The sequence below is a fragment of the Pseudonaja textilis genome, chromosome 3 (assembly GCF_049901715.1).
Source record: "Pseudonaja textilis isolate UNSWEBS1 chromosome 3, rPseTex1.2, whole genome shotgun sequence".
Classification (NCBI taxonomy): Eukaryota; Metazoa; Chordata; class Lepidosauria; order Squamata; family Elapidae; genus Pseudonaja; species Pseudonaja textilis.
The window spans coordinates 81,127,092-81,146,964 of NC_141992.1; the positions used below are offsets into that span (position 1 = coordinate 81,127,092).

The window sequence follows — 19,873 nt, forward strand, 5'->3', positions numbered from 1 at the left end:
CAACATATGAATTATAAAATATTCAGAGCAAATATTAAAAGAATGCAGAACTTTCCTGACATGATAGGAACTGCAGCAAAGCAGGGATACTATTCAAAGTAGCTCATCTAGACATAATATTAACATTTTCAATTAAGACTGTCTCCCTGCCCCCCCTTTTTTTCTTTTTTTTTAAAAATTAAATTCAGTAGCATTCCTTCTCCTGTTCATTCCTTTCATCAGCTCTTTGGAACAGGCAGCATTTCAGAGTCGCCTTCCACCATCACATAAGTACCCTCTTCCCTATCTTCAATTCCATTTTTTCAATAAAACAAGGCATGTCATTCCTGAAAGGATAATCAGAGGAAGGAAAAAAAATCACAAACCCTTTGGAATTAAGGTCGGTGGGAAAAGATAATAGGCCAGGAACTGGAATGCAATCCCAGCACTGGAACTCAAGTCCCATTCGGGAGCCTAACTCCTTTTTTTCCACTTGCAACAGCATTTGTCCAAATTAACCATTAAGCCATCAGCAATGGAACATTATTCCTTTTGCTGCCCCCAACCCACGAAGGATGGCTTGGAAGGGTTGTGGGGTGTGGAGGGGGGGGTGAATATAGGCTGGGCAGCCGGCAGGTTTCGGTTTTTCAAGCCTTCCACCCGCTCCCGTTTAGAGATTCCTCACTACCCGGATTGAAAATCGAGGCACCTTCCTTCCTTTGGGCTTATTTCAGCTTCAGATCCCTCACCTCCACGGGAACTCCGTCCAGCTCCTGACCCTATTTCACCACCACCCCTTTCCCCGCCTTGGGTATGCCCGGTGGCCTTTTGCTCAACCTGGCTGAGCTGAGCCGAGCCCCTGGAGGGAGCGGGGCATCCCTTCAGCCGCCGCCAACGGGCCTAAGAGCCTTCCTTTTCCCGCTCACAGCTCACCCGCCCCAACCCGTTTCCCCCACCCCCACCCCCCTGGCCGCCACCACCTCGCTCACCTGCGAGCTCAGCGCCATCGCCCGGCTTCCCCGCCCATCCTTGCCGGCGAGCTCCTGCAGCCGGGAGAAATCCCGACGCCAGCCCGGCCGCCCACGCGTGGGCTTCGCTTCTATGGCTAGGCGGCTGTTAAACGGCGGCTCCTGCAGCGGCGGCAGAAGCCCGCGGTTACTGCGGGATCGCGTTTCGCCTGCCCCAGCCTTAAAGGAGCCGAGGCGGTGCTGGCCGCCGCTTGGCTTCCCGGAGGCGGCGGGCAGGCCGGTCACCGCGATGACCACCACTCCTCCCCTCCCCACGGCTGTCGGGCCATATCTTCGCCCAAAGGCCGCTTGGTCGGCCCCCCGAACGGCGTGGAGGGAGAAGGCACCGTGGCGGAGGAACAAATCGGCCGCCGCTCTCCTAGCAAAGGCGTGGAAGGGTCCCCTCGTGGACACCTGCCAGAGCGAGGAGGATGCCTTTCTTTCGGCAGGTCCCTCGTGGGAAGGCGAGGCTGGAGATTTTCCACAGGCCTTGCAAAAAAAACACGCCTATTGTGGTTTTGTTTTTGTTTTTTTCCTTCTCTTTCTTATCTCTAGGTTAGAGTCAGGCGGATTCTGTGCAAAGTTAGGCAAAGCTTATCTTTTCTTTCATTTTTATTTAACCTGTTTTTTTAAAAAATGTAACTCTATTTACAAGGCTGCTCCTCTATTAAAGCGCTCAGGGCAGGGGACATGGGTCCGTTCATTCACATTGTTGCAGGAAATTACAAGACTCGGACCTTGGAATGAGAAATAGTTTTATTTGCGCAGAGTTTTATAGGTGCAGAGCAATTGAACCAAAGCAACATCTGAACAATCTCCTATAGATTTTACACTGGCATATATACATTTCAGAAGGTGCAAACCACAGAAATATAACGTGTCAGCATTTCATTGGTTACTTAGAATTCCAGCTTCCCCCTCCCTTATTGTTGGGTTAGAGTAGCTGGATTATTACAAATACTTTGCTAACCCATCTTGCTAAACCCTCTAGCTTCCTGTAGTTTTAATGTGGTTTTAATGTACCCAAGATGAGGCTTCCTGCTTGACAAATACGAGTGAGTGACCGACAGATGAACCTATGATCTGACATTTTTCATTTCTTTTAATACACACATTTCACTATCAAAAGAATAATCTTTTATATCCTTCTTTATGTTCTCCTTCAATATAGTGCTTTTTAAAGATTTTTTTTTAAAAAAACTATTTTTGCATGATTTTGGCTTGTTATTTTTTGTTATTTTGTTGTATGAGTTGATGTTCTTTAATTTTTGTTTGTTTGTGGAATGGGCAGCTGCATAACCTTGCCAAATAAATAAATTGCATGACAAAAAAGTACAAAAAAACGGCAAAACACTCAGGACAAGAAAACAAATCTATGTGCACTTTTATTTGAGCACTCTGGCCTCAGTGCTTGTGGGAATAAGTCCTACTGTAATTATATTTCCCTCCCATCTTCCCTCCAAGAAGCTCAAAACATTATATGATTATTCCCCAATGTCAGTTTATTTTCACAGTGTGGGACACAATAAAATGAGAATGTGACTTGTTTTCTTCATGTTCAGCCATAAATTGGTTTACAAGCCATAGTGGTTAAGCCCAAATCAAGCAAAGCACAATAGGGCTGAGCAGTTGGGGAACTTATAAGCTGCAGCAGCAGCATTATTATCTATAAGAAATGAAGAACTAAGTCCCCAAATGTTTCTTTGCACTAATAGTGGATCCAGAATCTGAAAAGTTTCAATATCCCAGCTCAAAAGAGGATTTGTAGAACATACTGCTTGGAGCACCTTTAATTTTACCTATGATTTATTAAATAAGCCTTAATAGCTGAGTTCACACAATACCCTAAGACCTGTATTGATACTTGACTTTGGATAGATAATAAAAACATACACCGGCTGCCATATTTACCTCTTCCACTTCCAATTTCAATCATAGACAGGTTTTTCTAAGGCTTAGTTTGTTGTCCGGCAGTCATTCTAACAAATAATCTGCTTTATCTTAGAAGAGCCACAGATCATGTTTAGAAAATAATATGAGGTGAGTGGTTTAACATGTACAAACTTGCTCTGTGCCAAAACAAACTTACCCACTGTATAACTGTATACCTGTACAACTGAAGGACAAGTCCATATGTGGCTCCCAAACCTTTCAATGAAAAAGTTGTCACCAAATTGTAACAGTCAGAGTAGCAACTGATAGAAATTAATAAATGATTGGCTTGAGAATAATCATATCAACTGTATTTAATGTATCATTAACTTTAAATGAAATTATTTTTTCCTAACTGTGTCACCCACTTATGACTTCCAGGATAACCTTCAAATATGAGATGGGACTGTCCATCTGGAAAAATTATAAATTGCTGAGTCAGTTCCATATAATGAACAGGCCAATGACTGCTAATCTTGGTTTAAGGCAGCAGAAAAAGTTGTAGAACTTAATGGAAAATGAATGGATTATAGATGTTTCCAAAACAAATATTGCAAAAGACATTCTGCAACTGTTTTTTCTTTTAACCTTTTCTGGTAAAAGAAGCAACAGTCATGGTGAAAATGCACTGGAAGATTGCAACCATGTTTGGGAATGAGGCAGGATATTCCACAATAAAATCTTATCTAAAAGCAACTTTAAGCATACTTGGGACTGTGTATTTAGGTGGTCGAAATATTCCAACAAAGATCTGAGCTCCACCACTAACATAAATCTTAATTAGATGCTAGATTTTGATTGGTACTATAGGTATCTATGAAATTAAATATAATGTTGGAAGTCACTAAAGTGAATCTAATCGTGTAACAGTCAAACTGGATTTAGTATAGCATTTTTTCACAGTGGTCAACTATATGAAAAACTTAAAGGATTTGTTCTTTTCAACTGTGGAGTGAAAACACAAATTAATTTTAATCCTATTATTAACAACTTGAATTCATGCTCAATTTGGTGGTGGAAACAAATTAACCTTGGTCTCTACTAATAACTCATCCTCATGTTTCCTAAAGTGGCATGAAAATGTCCCACTGGGCCTTCCTTTTTTTAAAAAAAAATACACTTTATTGATTTTACAATCAAAATAGACCAACAACACATACATAAATGCAAGAGAGAAAAAGAAAACAAGAAAAAAAAGAATAGAAAGAAAAAGATAGGAAACAATTAAATACATTTTCATCTTCAACAGTTTGTGAGACCTCCTTTTTATCCTTATTTTATGCCATATATACAATTACTCCTTACATATATCTGTATATCACTACTACAATTCTATCATATCTTCTTTTGCCTTTTAATGTGAAATCTATCTTTGGTCTATCCATTTGTACCAGCAGTTCTAGCTGTCGTAATATATTGAAGTGTCTTTATCTTTTAATGCCATGTATCCTCAAGACATTGTGTTTCTTTTATCCCTACTTGATCATGAAGGCAGCCTTCCACTATTCCAGCTCAAAGTATTCGTAATGTTTTCCGTCTTCTCCTTACACAGTGTTGGCCATGGATTTATAATGCTTCAGCAGTGATACAGTTGATAATCAGCTCAAGGACTGGAAACTGTCCAGTTCTGCTGCTCCTTTCAGACTGCTATGAGTGCGCCCTCTGATCCCTATTCTCTGGGCTTTGTTTCTAGGACTATTCTATTTTTATCTGAAATTAAGAACAGTTCTTTCAACCAGGTACTTCTCAGATCTCCTACTACATGGAACTACTGATGGGACTGGAGACCTGTGTAGATTGAGTTGTAGGGCAGAGTGGGTACGGTAGGTGGATAGCCAGTAGGGTAGAGTAGGTAAAGTAGGTAAAGCCAGGGGCAGAGTCAAGAGAGTAATCAGCTTAGAATTGTAAGGTTCCCACAATGGTCTCAAGCCCGACCCCTTCTGAATTCCATTGACTCTAATCTAGCACCAGTGTAGTGATGATTGTTAGTTGACTAGATTCTTGTCAATCAATCACCTTAACTGGAACTTAATGTGTGGTCCTGATTCTTCATACCTGACAGCTGGGAGAAAAAGGCCCATGTCCAATCAACAGATGTCCAGGCTGCCGGAGCTCAAAGAGATAGCAACAGAAATAAGGAGGAATCAGCTTTTTCCCACCAGAGCACAAATAACCTAGAGGTGGCTCCAAAGGATTGGAGACTCCAAAGGATTGAAGACAGCCAACTCAACTGCATCCAGCCCTTTGGGGGTTACATTTAAATACAACTTTCTGGCTCTAAAACAGCAGGAAACAGCACTAGCAAAGTAACATGGGGAGAAACCCCTCATTTCACTTACAATTGACTCTTGATGTCAGCTTTTTTTTAAAGAATTATTTTTAAACATGAGTTTAGCATTTTTATGAAAGAGCACTAAATCGGTGCTTATGAGTAGCCTGAAAAGCCAATGTTCCTTTATTTTTTTTTAAAAGCTTTTTAAATTACTCTATCCACGTAGTACAATGAAGGCTTCTGCCCTTTTTAATTCTTTTCAGAATTTTTTTTTCTTATATAGCTGTTTTCTTACATTCGTAAAAACTTCATATTCTATTCAATTTTCTAACATTGCAACTTTGGTTATATTTATTCAAGCAAGACTGCATTTTGGCTAACTTAGTAATTGATATCTTAATTTGCTACCCACAATATTGCAGGGTACCAAAATAAATTTACTGTTTTAGTCAAAGACAGATCAATTCCCATATATAGTCAATAAGTAGACAGTCTTTAAACCACTAGTGGGGTTAAAAAAAAAAGAGCATGGCAGAGTTATAAATATCAGGAAGTATTTTATACACCTGCATATGAGTGAATTCTAATGTGAAGGTTATTTATGTAGCATGATAAATAAGGTAATGGTTTGTCATTACATGTATATTTATTTTACTGAATTAAAATGTGGATTATTATTACTGAATCTTACTCAAGCTGCCCTGAAAATGTTAAATTTCACCAGTGATGGCAAAGTAGCATTAAAAAACCAATAAAGGAGTCCCTGCAGATTTTACTCAGATAGTTGTTGCCGACTGTAGGGGTTGATACTCATCTCTGTTTCAAGGCCATTGAGCCAATGCTGTTCAGAGACACTTCCACGATCATGTGGCTACTATGACATCACAGAACATTGTTGTCTTCCCATCATAGTGGTACCTATTTATCTACTTGCGTTTGCATGCTTTCAAACTTCTAGGTTGGCAAGAGGTGAGATGAGGACGGGAGCTCCCCCTGTCACTTGAGCTTGGGTCTTGAACTTGGACTGCTGGCTTTCCAGCAAACAAGCCAAGCATTTTAACTGCTGAGTCACCGCACCACCCCTAGCAAAGCAGCATCGGTTGTATAATTATAATCAGCAGATATCCTGTCAAGCTTCATCCAACAGGTAGAACTTGAACCACTTAGACAAACTTACAAGACATCTAAGAACTTATGATCAATAATATTAATTGAAAAAAGTTAAGAAGCCATAGCCAAAATGATTTCAGTAAATGCTGTGATTCAAGAAAAGGCCTCTCTCTGGAAACAGTGTTCAAACCCTCCCGAAACTTTTTTTTCCTTCCCATGCTGTGTAAACGGCTCTTTGGCATTCTCTTTTGTATCTTTCCATCTCTTTTTGCTATCATCAAACTTGCTTTTACCTTACTTTTCACTCACTATGTGAGAACTACAGTGAACTTTACTCATGACATATATCACCATACTGGATCTGTGCATTTTCCTGACTTGGTTGCTCAGAATCACATTTAAAAATCCACACATGGAGGTAGGGAATCCTGTGGCTTTTTACATTACAAGTGCCAGGAAAGAGGAAGAAATCTCAGATATAGAAAGGTAGTCCTGTTAGAGTCTCATATTTTCCAACATCAGTGACATTTTTTTCCTCAAGAACAGGAACATATCCTTCAACCTGGGAATGTATCAATGGGGAAATATTGAGTCACGTTAACAAGGATTTCTGATTTCCAACTGTATAACATTAACAGAAACAAAATTATTATTTTCCCCCGAATTGCTGATATGAAGAACAGTAATGGTTCACAATGTAAAAGGACTCCACCTCTGGAACTAAAAGCATTTTTGGGTCATCCAAATGGTTTAATTAAAACAATTAATTGCCTTTGATTTCAACTGGTAGATTCTAGGATTCTACAAATAGGAAGCTTTCTGAAGCTTTTATACCATTATTATAATGAGTAGAATTTGTGCTGGATATCTCTGATGGGAAAAACAGAGAGACACAATCAACATGCTAGAGAAACCTTCGCTTGCACGTTGTAATCAGGCTGCTTTTATGTCAGTTAATGGAAATTATATTTTGTTTTACTATCCCAGTGAATTGCACAAATATTACTACATATATTAAAGAATCTGCTCAATCGCCCATCCTCTAAAATGAGTTCTTCTTAGTCCCGCAGGGTCCAGGCAACCCTTTGTGCTTTTATAGAACTGAGGAAATTAAGATTTGTCTTTTTATTAAGATGGTAGCCAAGATGGTAGCTCTTCCTCTCCAGTCGAGAGAACACAAATTTGTTACTCACAACTTCAGTTATGCTTTTGGGTGTGGATTTATTTGTTTGTGCCTTCAAGTCAGTTTTGTGTCCTGGCAACTACCTGAATTACTCCCTGCAATTTTCTTGGCAATGTATTTGAAAGTGGTTTATATATGAATACAGTTTGTTAATTTAGCTTTGTATTATTTTTTTATCCAGTTGGGTTGTTTTTGATTTTTACAGATGTTTGCCATCTCGATTCATAAATTATGAGTTGGATAGCCTTAAACATTTCTGGAAGGAAGGAAAGAAGGAAGGAAGGATTTAACAAATAAATACTCTATTTTTAGAACTGCAATACTAGAATTTAGTAGAAACCCCCTTTGGCCACAAACTCTATTGGATTATTTTAACTCCAATGTCAGTATCCTGGGTTTGCCTTCCTTGCTTCTCAGTAGGCAGACTTAACAACTGCATCTTTCTATCAGTGCTTGAAGGTTTCAGTTTCTTCCTGAGCTCCTTCATCCTATAATTGCATTTGAATGTTTTAATATTAAAGTAACCATACCTGTTCAGATTGCTCTTGGCTTAGATCTCTAGTCTAGACAATCTACAAGGATCATGGTTTACATTCCCAACAAGATTCTTTATTACCACAATATTCCAGAAAACATCAGGGACACACACTGCCTCTGCTTCAAGGTAGAAGGAAAATAAAGCAGTAAGAAAAATAAGGTAGTAATTCCATACAAGCTTCCTGGAGGGGAGAAAAAAGAAATATCAAGGTCTTAAAAAATTTTGTTCCAAAATGTAAACCAAGGCCTCAGATTGTTCCATTCCCATACCGCTGCCCAAATACCTGCATTGCATTTCCCTAAAGCCATTGGAGGGGTAATTAGATAATATCATGAACCAAACTATAACTTTGTCATAGACCTGTTTTACGATAATTTACAACCTTTCATCAAAATACCTGATTCTTTCTACTGTATGTGTAATAATAATGGGTTTGATTTATTTAATTACAAACTGAAAAGGAAACGTTTGGAAATATTTGAGGGGATATCTATCTTCTTTTACTTCTTTTGAGTTGACATGCTCCAGGTCCCATCAATTAACCTTAGAGGCAGATTTTATTTTTTTCCTGTCATGGCTCCAAGATTTTTATGATCCCTATCTTGGCCTTATATGAGCAAGCCCTTAAAACTAGGCCCTGCATTAGAATGTGCTGTAGATCCTTTGTGGGGTATCTGGATGATTTGATTGTTGTTTTTCCCCAGACTTTTTTTTGCTGATTATATATTCTGTTTATATTGTTTTTACTATTCTATACTGTAAGCCTCCAAAACCGTACAGGTTGGAAGAGCCTATAATTCCATAAAATAAAATAATGCTTCTGCTACATAAAACCCTCAATTTCTGAACATTTTTATGGATTATCAATCACTTCTCAGCAGAAAACAATGTACATGAACCAGAAATGGATATATAATTCATGGCTGTTTACATCACTTACTAAGGAGAGGCAGAATTTTTAAATTTATATTTATTTATTAGATCGGTTTAATTCTACTTTTATTACTTTTATAAGTAGTTCAAGGCAGTGAACACACATACTACTCCTTCCTCCTATTTCCCCAGAACAATAGCCCTGTGAGATTGGTTGTGCTGAGAGAGAGTGACTGGCTCAAAGTCACCCAGCCAGCTTTCAGGACTAAAGTGGGATTGATTACAACCAGGGGATCTACCAATTTGCACCTATTCGCTAGAACTGGTTATTAACATTCTAAGCAGTTTATTAGAAGAAACTACTGGCCTAATCCTGTAAGGAAGGCAGGAAGGAAACATTCTGGTGTTCCTTACAGAAACTGCCTCTCCGTTAACCCTTATTACATTCTTGGCAGGACTAGACTTCCTGTCTTAGGAACTTCTCGGGAGTTTTTTCCCCCACCTTTGCTGGTACTTTGTTTGTGTGGAGTGACCATTTAAAATTACAATGGCACTGAAAAAAGTGACTTATGACCATTTTTCACACTTATGACTGTTGCAACATCCCCACAGTCATGAGAGGCCAGGCAAGGAGATGTGTGCCTTGATGTGAGTGATATTGAGTTGGCCACACCCAGCCAATAACATGACCACCAAGCCACGTCCACCCAATCACATGACCACCAAGCCACGCCTACCAACTAAGCCACACCCACAGAACCGGTTGTTAAAAAAATTGAATCCCATCCCTGATTACAACTCACAGTATTCTGGCTTCTAGGCCAGTATCTTAACTACTACAGCAATCTGGCTTTCATCAAGTTAAATTAATATCTTTAAAAATAAAAGCATTGTTTCCTTTGTTTCATGAGACTTACACTCTTAGAATCAAAAACTAGGGATGTGAGAATTATAGCTTATGTGAGGAAGGGCAATTGTTCTATTCTTCCCATGCATAACCATGGGAGGAATATAAATAAATTGTACAGCTTTTAGAATGGGGGTTCCCAACCCCCAGGCTGAAGCCCACTACCGGGCCATGGCCTATTCAGAACTAGGCCATGCAAGCAACTTGTGTGAGCAGTCAGTAGTGTGCATGCACATGCATTCACAGCTTGACTTGCGCGAGAGAGGCTGGCGCTTGTGCATGAATGACAAGCCAGTGCACGTGCACACATGCATGCAGCTCGACTGGCACAAGTTGAACTGCATGTGCATGCCCATGCATGCCCACCTACCACTTCCACAAGTTGAGCTGTGCATCTGCTGGCTCGCCAGTCGCACAAATCTGATTCCCCTTCCCCCCAGCCTGGCCACCAAGCCACAATGATTGGGGACCGCTGCTTTAGAATACAGACAATATTTCAAATATACTCCGGAGTTGGAATCTGTTCCGTTGGCAGATGTGAGCTCAAGTGAAGAGGAAATGGCAGTAAATTATGAGCCGGCACTGTTGAGCGATTTGGATTGTAGTCAGGATGAGGAAATGGATGTAACTAGGAGAGACGAACCTGATTTAATAGAGCTGTCAGGACCTTCGACCTCCTCTGATTCTTCTCCTCTGGTTGAGCAACAGCCGGGAATAGCTAACCAGGAACACTTGCGAGACTTTTCTAGTGGGGAGGAGTCTTTGGAAAGAACCTGGCTAGATGTGAGAAACAGACATAAGATGAGGCGTCTATCTCAATTAGGAAGGAGGCGTCAAGCCAGTGACTAATTAAGGAGATTAACATGCTCTCATAGAGGATAAAAGGAAACGGCTTGGCTGGCGAGCTTTGCCAGAAGCAACGTGATTTATGGGAGTGAACACACGGAGAGAACTCTTTGAGGCTTTGGAATTTATAGCCACGTCAGGTTTGCCGGACAGAGTTTGGATTTATTGCTAAGGACTGAAAACCCTTCTACAGTCCTTTTGGGAGAGTTTGCTTTTTGGTTTGTGAACTGCTTGTTTCGTTTTGCCCTCCTGCAATTAAAGGGGAGACATAACATACATACATACATACATACATACATACATACATACATACATACATATATCTTCTTAAGTTTTCGCAGGTACTTACATGTATGGTATTCAGCTTTGTTTGGGTATTTTCCCATGTCATTATAGTTGTGCTTTTAAAGTTGTAACAACGTTTCAGCAGAATCTCATCTGTCATCATCAGGCTTCTATATTGTGTTCGTCTGACGAAGCCTGATGATGGCAGATTCTGCCGAAACGTTGCTACAACTTTCAAAGCACAACTATAATGACGTGGGAAAATACCCAAAGGAAAAAAAAATCAGAGTAGAGATTCAACAGCTATTGATCAAGCCTTAAGCAAGTAAGGCTAGTATTGAGAGTCCACATTATCTCAAATCTCAGTCTATCTGGGGGGTTTCTTTTTTTAGAATGGCTTGGTGCATATCATATGTAACGAGAAGTATCAATGAGCCTCCTCAAATAATCTGTTTTGCTCAGAATCTTAGCCAACAAATGAAGTCTCAACTGGTAGAACGTAAGCAGAGGGTATGGGATTTAAACACTCAGATAGGAGGACCAATTTTCCTATTTCTTATACAGATAAAGTTCTCTTTCTCCTTGATGATGTTACCTAGTTTGGATAATAAAATGTCTACAAGAAAACAAGCAGCTCAGGAAGCACTAAGGACCCCTCATTTTAACCCTGGGCTACAAATATTTCTGTTGTTGGAACTAGTTAAATATTTAACATTCAATCAATCTCATTTACTGTATATAACCATTCATTTCCCAAAATCTGACTCTCGGCAATATACCATCAAATCATAAAATAACAGTATTAAAACACACTACCATTACAAACATTGATTTAATATTTTAAAAGACTAGGTGAGACTATTGGATATTATGAATAGTGGAGCTATTCCCTTGAGACCTTCAGACCTGTTGATACAGCCAAGTTTTGAGGAATTTCTGGAAGGATGTCAGAGAAACTGACAATCTTATCTCAGGGTGGATGCAGGGGGTGGGCTTCAAAAATTTTAGCAATGGGTTCTCTGGCCGGTTGCTGGGTGGGCATTGGCATGGTGGGCGTGGCCTAGTCGGCCTCCTGCACATAGCAGGGGGACTTTTTGCCCTCCCCGGACTCCGGAGGCTTTTATCTAGCCTCCGGGAAGGTGAAAATAGCCTCCCCGGCCTCCGGAGGCTCTCTGGAAGCCAGAAACGGGCCTGTTTCCAGCCTTCTTGAACTTATGGGAGGCCCATTTTCACCCTTCCCCAAGCCTCCGCATGTGCCCTGCACTTACCTACTTCTAAAATGGACCACGTGGGGACTCCTGGGAGGGGTGAGGTGGGCGGGGCCAGCCAGGAGTGGGATTTGGGCGGGTTCTCCAAACTGTGCAGAATCTTAGCAGGAGTTCTCCTGAACCCCTGTGAACCCCCAGCAGCCCCACCCCTGGGTGGATGATGTTCCAAAGGCAGCTCCAATGTCTCCTGGATTCTGCCAGATGTAACACCTTAATACAGAACTGTCAAACTCCCGGCCCACGCCCGGGTTAGCAAAGAGGGGAAAAACAGTCCCAATATGTCACGTGACGCCACTGTGATGACTTGAGTTTGACACCCCTGCCTTAGTAGGCAGGACCTGCAACACACCTCTGCCCCATCTGATGAGATGGGCAGATGTAATCAGGAAGAGACAGTCTCTCAGGTAAACCAGCCCCATGCCAGGAGGTTGAACTGGATTTGGAAGTAAACTGGTAATATAGCTTGTGGAATAGACATGTGGAATTGTAGGGACATAGCACTAGAATTGCTCATACCACTGCATATTGCATCTGCTGAAGCTTTCAGATACTCTTCTAGGGTAACTCCATGTCGACATATTTCACCTCCTAGAAGAAGAACAGGGCATGAGCAGAGCCTCCCAATCAAGGAATAGGAACAATTGACACACAACAGAACCATGCAAAAGCCCTCCTAGGCCCTCCCTCTTCAAGTAGAAACTGCAAGTTTAGGAAGACTCCCAAGTTGTGCATAAAAATGGTCTCAAAAAGAGCACACACCAGAGGTGGTATTCAGCAGCTTCTGACCAGTTCTGGAGAACCAGTAGCAGAAATTTTGAGTAGTTTGGAGAACTGGAAAATACCACCTCTGCCTGGAGATTTTACAGTATCCTTTCCCTGCCACGCTCACCAAACCACACCCACAGAACCAGCAGTAAAAAAAATTGAATCCCACCACTAGCACACACCATTGTTCTCCCATCTCTAAGGTATAGCAAGCTCTACACTGTGGAAAGTAATGCAAGAAGTGGTCAGCCTCATTTCCTTCATGTATTATGAATCCTAGATTTTTCCGCAGGAGCTTCTGCAACTGTTGGATGGATTGTGATAGAAGGTTTTCTGCCAGCCTTCAAGATCTTTTCTACTGCTTTGCATCTTTTGGCTGCCATAAGTAACGGGGGGAGGAGGGGGGATATGTCTGGAAAGAGAGCTGGAGGTGTTACATTCTTGTGTTGTGTAAATGAGGAGTGGCGGGGAGTATAAATTCCTGCTCTTAAGTTTCTATGCCTCGCTTAGCTTTCTTTTCTCTGCGCAGCTGCAAATCTTTATCAAAATATGTCACGGTCAGCGGACAGAGGCCTCATCACCACCTGAAGATGCCCACATGATCATATTCACAACTTTTAATTGGAAGACTCATTTGAACTATGAGGGGTGGGAACGTTTCCAACACTTTGTATATGTGATCTGCGCGCCTAATTTCTCAGATTCAGAATTCTATTTGATGCTACCACTTCATTTTCAGTAAAAGACATCTTTGCTCTAATCTAAAGAGTCTAAGTTTTTCTTTCTTGAATTTTGAATGGAGCACCACCTGACAGTTTTCCACTGTCCAATTTTGCTAGTTGTAATCTCCTCTTCTGCCATCTGCACCTTCAGCCCTTTAAGTGCCGGTGCCAGTTTTAAAGGGTTTCCTCCATTTTTTAAAAGATGTGTCTCCAGCTCTATTTTTTTTCATCATTCTGCAGTCCTGTTCTTTTTTACTGCAACTATATTTCCAATCTTTTAGTTCAAGAGGGGCAGTAAGTCCAACTGAATGACGGTCTCAGAGTTGGACATATTGGCCCTGAAGATGTCTTCTGCTAACTGGGCATGCAAAGATATTTTCCCATTACCAACATCACAAAAGGCAACTATCTCAACACTAAACTAGTTATCTCATCAAACCTGGAAGTTAGAAAAAAACAATAGCTATTGTGTGTGCAAGTCTGTTAAAAACAATTTAGAAGAAAGGAAGAGAAAGTGGAGAAAGGCTGCCAAAATCTCTTAGGTCATTACCTACCTCTCTATCTCAGACATAAAACAACAAGTGCCTTGAAAACATTGAAGGAAATATATTTTTAAAAAACTCTGAATTGTCTTGTGTTGTTCACATAACTTACCTCTGCCACCATATAGTAGACCAGCTGAGCCCAGAAAAAATATGTTTAAAGGCCTCCCCAAAGGCCTCTAGGCTACAAACCAAGCTGCCATCTCCTGCTTTGAGATATTAATTGCTAGTCTCTGCTATCACATTTTTTCCCTGAGGCATTTCACTTGGGATCCTTTGTGTACGCCTAGTGTGGGAAATAAGACTTTTGCAGCCTTAGTCATTTTTTATGACTAAAAAAATAAAAAAAATGGGGTTCCCTCCCAAAAAATGCAATATTCTATCGTGTTTCCCTGAAAATAAGACCCGGCCTTATAGTTGTTGTTTTTTGCCACCAGAAAAGGTACCAGGTCTTATTTTGGGGAGAAGTCTAATTATTGACACTTTGCTGCAGCAGCGGCACCAACAGACCTGCCCAGCAGGAGCCTGCTGCCGGACGACTTCTTTTGCAACTGCTTGCTGCCATTCAGGCGCATTACCCTCGGCCTCTGTTTTGATCCAGAGCTCTTTTATCAGCTGCAGAGGCCTTTCTGGAAGGGCCTCTGATGGCAAAACAGAGGCTGGGGGTGATGTGTGCGAGCGGCGGCAAGTGGCCACAGAAGAAGTAGGCCTGCAAAGCAAGGCAGGTGTTGAGGTGTGTGAGGCCTGGTAAGTAGGCAGCTCCACCCCACATCTCCTCCCTAGCTTGATTTTTACCCATGCACCTTGCCCCACCCCGTGCACCCCGGAGTGGGTGGGGTCTTAACTAGGGCTTATTTTTTGGGGGTAGAGCTTATACTGGACACATGTGTAAAAATCAAGCTAGGGCTTACTTCCGGGGTAGGTCATATTTTCAGGGAATCATGGCATCTGTATAATATACAGGTATGTTGTTCTAGAGCATGAGTGTCAAACTCGAAACGTCATGTTACCATCACGTGATGTATCACAATGTTTTTTCCTTCATGGAGCTGGAGTGGGTATGGCCTGTGCATGAAGCATCCAGCCCGTGGGCCACCAGAAGGTTTCGCCCCTTCTTTCTTTCCCCCAATATCAAAGGAGTTCAATTAAATCTATTTTAAAAAATGATAAAAGCTTTTAATTTTTTGATTTCCAATATGTAAGCATTCAGTCTTGAAGAAGGTATAGACAGAGCGCCTTAATAAAAGTGCTACTTCCGAATTAACTGAAAAAGAAAAAAAAATAAGATGCAGTGCTGCAATCAAACCACAAGATGGTATCACGTTAAAAAAAAGGAACTCACTGTAAAAACTTTGCTGCAGGATTTCAGGTTCTTATTCCAAATCAAGATTTTAAGGAGAAATTATTTACTTCTACATAATTTTAAATGTGCATGAGTAGCTGGAATACACACACACTAGAGGAATGTGGCGCTCACCTTGATGAAAAAATGGAGGAGCCATTGAAAGAAGAGAAACGACACTGTCCTGGGAAAGGGGGGAAGGTGTTGGAAACAAACTTAAAATAACCCCATCCTGAGCCTGGTGCTGTGGCCAATGAAGGACGCCAAGCACGAAGTGTAGGTTTTTGTTTCCTTTTATTGAAGTGCTGAAAAAGAATCCGGGCCAAAATGCCAAGGAACCTCAAAAAACAGAATAAAAAAAATGCTTGATACATTTTCACTAAAGCAGAAAGTGGAATAAGGCAGGATACATAAGCAATATCATCTAATAAATATTTTAGTAATGATCTAACAATGTATTCTATTGATCCCTAGCTGTCCCTTTTCCTAAGCCTTGGCTAATGAATGCTATCTAATACACATTCTATTTGCTCCAGGCCATCTCTATTCCTCTATTCCTAGCTCAGGGGCCTAACTCTTTGTTACTTTTATCAGCTTTCTAACCACCCAGGGTTGATACAAGCTTTACACATGCACATTCCCTGTGAATAAGCAGTGCTTGGTCTTGCCAGACAAATTCCACAATTACAGGGTTCCTGGTCTCCTTTCAAGTATATGCCATAACCTTGCTTTGTTTTAGCAGACAGTCCATCAAAGGTATTGATAAATGGAAAAGATATCTACACAAAACCTCTCCCTCAACTTCTAAAAAAAAAGGACACACATTCAGAGTGTTTACTGAAGAGCAATCCATTTTTTTCAGAACTTGAAAATCCTTCTCCCTTCCTAGCCAATGCTCAAGATGGGCAAAACCCCCTCTTGTTTTGCAAATGGGTAACTTGTCCTTGAAAGTCATTTTCTTCCAAAGGTTGAAAAGAGTGGAAGACCTGCTTTGTGCATTTCATTCCAGACTTTCTTTCCCAGCTGAAAGGAGCTAGGACACTTTATGCAGCACAGTTGCATAATAAAAGTTCTCCAAGCACCCTGTTATATTCTTTTTTTTTCCCCTAACCTATCTTGCTCATCATTTAGTACTTCAATAAGACAAATCTAGGTTTACACCCAGCATGATGCTTCTTCTCCATTAAAAATGGTAGTGTATACAGCTGGAACACCATATTAATTTTACATGTTTATCTTTTCCTTTTTCCTCATTATTAATACTCTACAAATACTGTAATTGTATCCCAATTCTTCAGTAGTTTAATGTAACTTCAGAATTCAAAATAAAAACAACAATGAATGGAAAAGTCTAAAATACCTTGTTTTTAAAAAATGTGTCCTTCTGATTCTGTGGTAGTTAGAGTACATTGCAACTAAAAATTACCCATAGCTTTAAAGAACAACTGAAAAAGCTCATTATCTTGTGACATTAGAGTAGCTGAACTTATTATGTGAGTTTAAGAAAATGTTAAATGAAGCAAACAATGGAAAAATAAGCATGTTTTGCACAATTAAAGGAATTTATTATTTACCAGAGATAAAACTGCTATAAAATATATGTACATCATATGGAAAGATGATGTTTGTTAAGTCTGGCTAGACAAATGAGAACTTCAAATTTCAATAAAAAATAAAAGCAAAGTAGGTAGAAAATTTTACAACAATGTTGATGTATGAATAATCTTTCAAGACATGCTAAACTAAAATGACTTAGTATGCTGATGTAGTTGAGCAGTATTTCAACAGTAATGTTCAGAATGCGTTACAGAAAAAAAATCACCTAAGAAACGTCATCAATTGGAAAGGATCCGATTAATTTTATTTTCCAAAGCTAGTACATTACAATGAATAAGTCTGGGATAGAGATAAATTAAAACAGACCCTAAAAAATAAATAATTATTCCCGAGAACAGAGTTAAGAACAAATTAAGAATAGAGCTACAACAGGAAAGAGAATTCCATCCTTATTGAGATGTAGCTCTAAAAGAGATTCTTTTTTTCCCTGCATTGCTACTTCCAGTGAGAAAAATATTATTCCTACTGCCAAGAAAGCCTTTCTTTCTGAATGTAAATAAAGATATGCATCAATTTATTGTGATCATAGCGGTGGGGGGAAAAAAGTAAATTTTATCCTCCTCAGTCATAATATCTCTTCTCTTCCTTAAAGTAACAAGTTACACTTTAAAAACAAAAACTGCATGTGTCTCTAGAATACAGGTCCCCAAACTCCAACTCATCACCTCATCAAGCTTCAGATTGTTCACCGACCCACAAACATTCAGTATAGGAAAATATTGAATAAGCACTACTTTAATTCATAGAGTTATGAATAATAATGACAACAACAGCAGATAGTCTAATCAATTCTTGGTGGTCCAGTCACTTTGAAGAATTCTGCTCAAGATGGAGGACCAAAAGGCATTGGAAGTTGCCAGGACAGCTTCACAAAATAATGAAAGAACACTCGTTGCATGAATTTGAAATAGCTTGTGATTGCGGTACTGCCTTGTGATATCAACTGTGATAATGTATTTTAGAAATACCATACATTTGCTTGAAAAAGGCTTGCCCTGAAGATTTATAAGTATGCTGGGAGGATTAGCTATAGGCACAAACCTCCCAGCCAAGCAAAGAGACAAAGGCAACTGATCTACTACTTCAAGTGGAGTCATACCAGGTTGTCGTATCAGCTGACTACTTTAGACTATTCTATCAGCCTGGGCAGCCCTGATGCAAAGGCAAGCCTTCCAGGGAGCCTGTGCTTGAGAGTTCACAGCAGTCTCAGACAGCAGAAGTCTTGCAAGGCTGATATCTGAAAAGGGGGAAAGGAAATATTGATCCAGCAGCTCACAGCCAGGAATGGAAAATGTTTGAATCTAAGATGTAAGAACCCAGCCGGAGGTGAAACTGCAGGACATTTGGGGGGCTTTTGCAAGATCATATTTATTAGGAAGGCAATACACACAAGAAGACTTTTCTTACAGATTACAGTTTCTTACGGTCTTTTGAAATTAGCTTTTTAAAAAGTTTATCTGAACGTAATTGAGCTTGTTAGATGCTAAGTTTGTAGGGCTGAATTCACTTCTTCCCTGGAATGAAAGAGGCCAAGGCTTTCCTTGTCTTGAGAAGACAACTATCAGAATGCCTTTGCAGCTTTGAGATCTCAACCCTGGAAGGTTCCTAAGAGCAAAAAAAAATTATAGGGAACTCCAAATATTCCAGAAAGGGCCATGTGATCAGTAGTCAGGATTTTTTTTAAAAAAGTAAAAACTAAATGACAGACAGGTGGACTGTAGCAAGACTGAGACATCAGAAACTTACAGTATAAGAAAAATGAATATGAGAATATGCTTATATATTCTTTTCTCACTGGAAATAGCAATGCAGGGAAAAAAGAATCTCTTTTAGAGCTACATCTCAATAAAGATGGAATTCTCTTTCCTGTTGTAGCGCTAATTCTTAATTTTTGACTGTTCTCAGGAATAGTTATTTATTTAGGATCTGTTTTAATTTATCTCTGTCTCAGACTTATTCACTGTAATGTACTAGCTTTGGAAAATAAAATTAATCAGATCCTTTCCAGTTGATGGTATTTCTTAAGTGATTTTTTCTATAACACATTCTGAACATTACTGTTGAAATACCACTCAACTACTTCAGCATACTAACTTATTTTAGTTTAGCATGTCTTGAAAGATTATTCATACATCAACATTGTTGTAAAATTTTCTACTTACTTGGCTTTTTTTATTGAAATTTGAAGTTCTCAAATTTCTGAACATTATATAGGATTGGACTAGATCAGTGTTTTTGAAATTTGACAACTTTAAGATATATGGACTTCAGTTTTCAGAATTCCATAGGAAAGATGATCCTTATGGAGCCCTCTTGGCCCAAAATGAGTCCAAAATTCCATGCTCCTATGCACCCCTTGATGGAAGCCTTTTCTTGCATCCTCAAGCACATATATACACGCCAGCTTGTTTTAAAGCAATACATAAAGTCTGAAGAAGATACACACAGTTTAGGCTAATGCCCAAGGCACAATTATACTCTACTGTGAAGCCTTATAACCTACTTTATGGATCAGAGATTTTGCCAACTCTCATTAAAACAATTGAAAAAAAACAGAACAAAAACAAATGAGATCTGGATGTGTGTCTTGGAGACACAGCCAGAGAACAATATAATCCCAGGTTCATGAACATTAAATGATTTATAATTGGGCTTGATTACTAGGCACAAACATCCTGGTACTGG

General features: G+C 39.9%; 1 protein-coding gene across 2 annotated transcripts in view; it reads right to left on the bottom strand.

Moving 5' to 3' along the window:
• Positions 1-1,674, bottom strand: part of TLCD4 (TLC domain containing 4) — a 39,060-nt gene extending 37,386 nt beyond the window's left edge. Inside the window, exon 1 of one of the 2 annotated variants that reach the window (XM_026700126.2) lies at positions 969-1,674. The gene's annotated coding sequence lies outside the window, so the exon portion shown is untranslated. Of the gene's footprint in view, positions 1-365; positions 881-968 lie in introns of those variants that run through there. The other variant, XM_087930190.1, reaches the window with a different exon arrangement.
• Positions 1,675-19,873: the final 18,199 nt, after the last annotated feature.